The following is a 5754-nucleotide window of genomic DNA, read 5'->3' on the forward strand; positions in this document are numbered from 1 at the left end:
GTATGCATGTTTTTCTACTTTGACAAATTCTTTCCATTAGTCGGTAAAGTAGTCTGGGAGCTACATCGACCAATCACCCATCAAATCAATGACTTCATCAAACAGCTAGGAGATAACTTCAATGAGATAATGGATGATTATTTTAGCAAGTTTCAGGAAAAGATGCATAACAGGCACAAGATTTCACCCCATTTAGTGGAAAAATACAAGGATAGTATATGTTTTGAAGTGGACACCGACAACTGCTATGTCAATGCGGTAGAACCGAGAACTCAATCTTTGCTATCGATGGGTTATGAGATTGATTTTGACATTACATAGCAGTAGATAGATGCTTTTCTTGCATTGCCAAGGCACACTACCGAGATCAGATATGGTACATATGAAGAAGTCAAAGAAAAAGTTAAGATGAGCATTGTAGTACCAAAGGCTACAAGGAAAGAAACTAAAATTATTAAAGCATTAATGAAGAAATTTGGAGAAGGTTCTTCCTCCACTCCTGTCAAGAGCATTCAAGTCATCACCGAGGAGGAATCTGAAGCCCAAGAAGTTGCTATTACATTGAGCACCGAGTTGCCAAAAGGGAAAATTTTGAAAAGAAAGAAATAGGATACATCACAGGTATCACCGACTCCTTCAGCAAAGCGTCCAAACACTAGATCATCTGCAGTGTCACCGAGCAAGAAACAAAAAAAAGTTATAGTTCCTAAGGTAACAAAAACTTATAAGAAATCTACTCAGAGACTCATTTTGAATAAAGAGTCCAGTGACACCGAATCTGAAGACGTAAGTAAATTTCAGATTGTTAAAAGTGCAAAGGAAGAAATACATAGTGTTGATAATTTTTGCAATAGTCTGAAACAATATGGTGGATTTGGAGTATTTAGGTATGTAAAATACGACTCCAGATCTGATGCAGAAAAGAGACAAATAGAAGAAGTTGTAATCTGCACTCTTCTAAAATTCTAATTGGTCCCATTGGAAGTAACTAATTCTCTTCCAAAAGAATTGTATTTGCATATTGATAACAGGTGGAAATATGCCATGGACTCAAAAAAATAGATAAGAGAAAGAAGTCTGGTAAATCTCTTTCTAGACATTTCGGTAGATGAGATAAGTGAACATCTGAAAAACTACCACACGAACTTCCTAGTCAAGCAAAGAGCCTTGAAACTGATGAATGGCCTTTATCCTGAAGTAGAGAAGGAAACAAAAGAACAGTGGCAAGAAATTTTTTGAATCAAGAGTACTATTGAGAAAGAAGAAGTTGAAATAGTGGACATCACTCAGCAAGATCCCATTAAAACTATACAACCTGATGAGGATGTCATGGATACCGAGGAAAAAGAATAGGAAATGATAGAAGGGAATGCTTATGCCAAACTGGTATCAAGTGAGTCAGTTTTGGAACAAGTCAAGTCCTATCCTCCGGTAAGTCAACATGTTTCAACTGAGACACCTCAGGATACTGAACAAGGAAAAGAGGGTCACCAATCTACAGAAGGAGAAACTACTTCTCAGGCCACCGGGGAATAGACTTCTTAATCCCCTCCAAGTACTAACAATGTTACAACTGAGACCCCGAGCAAGGATTCATCAAAGGCTACTTCTGAGGCTAAAGAAATTGACAAAAGTGTTGCCTCTACCAAGCAACCTACCAAGGGTGCACAAGCCTCCCAAGCCCTTGTATTAGTTCAACTGGTGAAAGCCTCATCCTCTAAAGAGAAGAAAATTAAAAAGCATAGTTTTAAGTTAGATTTGTCAAAACCAATTGTGTTGCCGAATGTAGACATATCCAAATGAAAAGGGCAAGCACTTATTGAATTCGGTGAACTATGCAAAGCCAAAGAAGAACAAGAGAAACAAATGGCTATACAAAAGAAAAACAGAGTACTTCAGAAGGTCAAAGCACTATTAATTGAAATGCTACCTGAAGCTACAGTGATAAAAGATGCAGCCATCTATATTCAACTAGATGAACTACTCAATAAGATAGAAGCATCTGGAGTAGATGCATTTGAATACCTGAGAAAATTGAAGGACAAAGAGTTCACTGCAAAAATGATTGAAGAGGTACAGAAAGCCATAGTTATTGGTAAAGTAAAACTTGTCAAATTCATTGCTGAGTTGTCCCCTCAACTCAAGCACATTCTTTATTTGTTTAAGAAACTCTGTACATTTTCTATATTCATTAAAGATATCAAGAATAAAATAAAAGTGATTGAGAAAGAGATCATCGATCTCTCAAATAAATTGACTACTGAGCCACATTCTATTCAGAATTTCTATACGAAGTTACAAACGCTCAACAATTGGAACTTAGGAATGAAGAGCACAAAATAAGGATGGAAATTATGACTCTTCAAACCTTATTCATTCCCCACTTGTCCTCTGTCCAAGAACAGATCAACAAGGCTACCTCCTTATCCACTCAGCCAGAGGGAAGCACTTTAGATGGACTGATTTCACTGTTAGCTGATATCACAGCTCAGAATTCACTCATGGATAGTGTCAAGGATGCACTCTCTACCGCTCTCACCAGTGCAAGAACAAAGTATAAATTCATTTTTGACCAGTTGCCTCCACTGAATGGTAACTAATTTTGATGTTTGTCAAAAAGGGGGAGTATAGTGTATACCGAGCAGATCAGTGTACATATAATTTTGATAGGGGGAGCAGTGATCACCGAGTAGTAAACCGAGCAGTGACTACATAATATTGATCGCAGTGCATGCATAATCAGAATTATGTACAGTATATTGATAAGGGGAGTATATCTGAGTATACTAGTTTATTGACAAATGTATATACTGCCAGTTTAGTCAAATTTTGTAAGTATATAGATTTTTGAGTTTTGACTTTGAAAGAAGTTTTGTCAAACATTTCAAAACTAATGTCAAAAGGGGAGATTACTACTATTTTCTAAGTTGTCATTAGTTTTATGTCCAAATTCATTCTATATACTCTAGTTGGTTATTACTACTGAAATATAAAATTGGTAAGCACAGAGCCGTCAATTACAAAAGTTACAAGTCACAGAGTTTAGTATACACTGAGTTGTCTACTGAGTAATGTTCTATGACTACTGAGCAGCAATGATGGTATACCAAGTTGATACACACCGAGTGAAACATGTTACCAGATTCATTGAACCTAGACACATATGGGAAACGTGTTACAAAGATTGAGGAACAAGAAACCGTTAACACATTGGAAATTGCACTTATATATTTTATATTATTATGAGGTCATCTAGCTAATGAAATAATTTTGTATGGTTATTTATTTAATGAATCATGTTTGTAAGATTGAAGCATGAACAATATCACCATCACAAGAGATCTATTTATACAACATGAATTGTGGATCAAAATATGTGTGTGTAAAGCAACACATATGTATGTAAAGAAAGACATATGTGAAAAGCAAAAAAATCATGGGAAAGCACAAAGTGCTATGATTGTTACGATTGACAGAGACACACAGAGGTTACCAAGAAGGATTTCAGAGAACAGTCAAGGAACAGAGTAAACAGAAAGGTTTACTGAGTTAATTTATGATTTACAAAGGTATGCTATAAGCAAGCTAATTTCATTTTGAACACATAGAATCTGCTATAACATTTCAGATGTGAAGTTGCAAATATTTTGTAAGATTTTGATTGTAATATTTTTAGTTGTAAGAGAAACCTTTAACAGGGTAAAAGACTCTAACAATGTCTATAAATTGTAAAGCCTTTAACCAGGTGCAACATTTAGAATAAGTGTTGTAAAATCCTTTAGCAAGGTAGATCTAAAAATCTTGATACTCCTAACAGGGTAAGCTTATTAGAAATAGCTAAACATGTAGCTCTAACCGAGCAACCTTTATTATTGTAGTAGTGAAGTTGTGGGTGCCATCCCCACTGCAGTTTTTTGCTCTAACAAGGAGTTTCTATGTAGCCAAAATATATGTGTTATGGAGTGAATCATGTATGATTGTTATTTATTTGTTTTAGCACTATATTATGTTACAACAGTTTTTAGTTTATGCTTAATAGTAAAGTTATTGTTGAAGAAAGGATTTGAAGTACTGATTCACCCCTCCCCTCTCAGTACATTAGCTTTCCATTTTGGACCTAACATTTGTGACCCGCAATATCAATTCACCAGCGATATGAAAGATATTACATATATAATGGGGGCATACATATGGAGGAAGGCACACTTCTCATCAGTAAAAAGCCTCACTGACTACAAGCTTTTGCTGAAGAAAAATAATGAAAGTGAACTCACAAAATGTATCTGCTATGCCAAATAGAGTTCTGGTTATAGCTCTTCTCTCTACAAATTCAGAAACCCTAGACACTACTACTAGTATCACCTTCCCTCCAAGAATGTCTTACAAAACATTTACATACCATTGCATGATACAACATTCATATACAAATGATCTTTGCATTCACAATCCTTATCCATAATTTCTATCCTCACATAACCCTTAATGATTTCCTACTTCACATTCATATTTTTCATATCATAATGTCCTAACACACTGACCTACATACCCATTACAAACAATATGCCTTATGTCTTCTTACAATGCATTACAAAAGATATATAATGTCAGCTTTATACAATAATTATAAAATAATTTTCTAAATAAATCTTACTTGATGTCGACTTCCTGAAGTGTTTGATGTCGGTGCTAGTGCTGGTACCAGTGTAGCCCTGAATGCTCCAAACCCAGTCTCTACCGGTGCATGCCTCATAATGCCAGCAAATGATTCCATCAAGTCTTGTTGTCATCAATTACAACAAAATGAATCCAATTAGTGTCAATAGCAAAGAAAATGTTCATTTTTTAATGGTGAGCTTGAGGAAGAAGTATACATTCATCAACATGATGGATTTTCACTAAAAAATGACAAAGATATGGTTTGCAGGTTAAGAAAAGCATTATATGTTTTGAAACAAGCTCCTAGAGCTTGGTATGCAAGGTTGGATAAATATCTTTTAAAGATTGGTTTTACTAAGGGAAGTGCAGACAATAATTTATATTATAAAATCACTGATGGTGATATTCTGATGATTGAAGTATTTGTTGATGATATCATTTTTGGAGGTGAAGATAAATTTTGCATGGAATTCTTTAATAATATGAAGGATGAATTTGAAATGTGCATGATTGGTGAAATGAGATGTTTCTTAGGTTTGCGATTACTCAAGCTGATAGAGGCATTTTTATCTATCAAACTAAGTATCTAAGGGAATTGTTGAAGAAGTTTTGTATGGATAATTCCAAATCGGTAAGTACTACTATGGTGACAAGTGAGAAATTATCTATCAAAGACACATCTGCACTGGTAATTTTGACAAGGTATAAGTCTATGATTTGTGGCTTGTTATATCTAACTTAGATTAGACCAAATATTATGAATGCAATAAGTATTGTTTCAAGATATCAAAGTAATCCTAAAGAAAATCATGAATGTGCAGTAAAGAGGATATTCTGGTATTTGCAAGGAATAAAAAAATATGGTGTATGGTATTATAAATATGATAACTTCACTTTATGTGCATATACAGATTCATATTGGGTAGGAGATACTGATGATAGGAAGAGCACTTTTGTTGGAGCTTTCTTTCTTGGAAAATAAATGGTTTCATGGATCAACAAAAAATAGTCATGCATTTCTTTATCTAGTGTAGAAGCTGAATATGTTGCAGTAGCAACTAATTGTATATAGGTCTTGTGGATGAAGAAAATGTTGAA

The sequence above is a fragment of the Cryptomeria japonica genome, chromosome 9 (assembly GCF_030272615.1).
Source record: "Cryptomeria japonica chromosome 9, Sugi_1.0, whole genome shotgun sequence".
Lineage (NCBI taxonomy): Eukaryota > Viridiplantae > Streptophyta > Pinopsida > Cupressales > Cupressaceae > Cryptomeria > Cryptomeria japonica.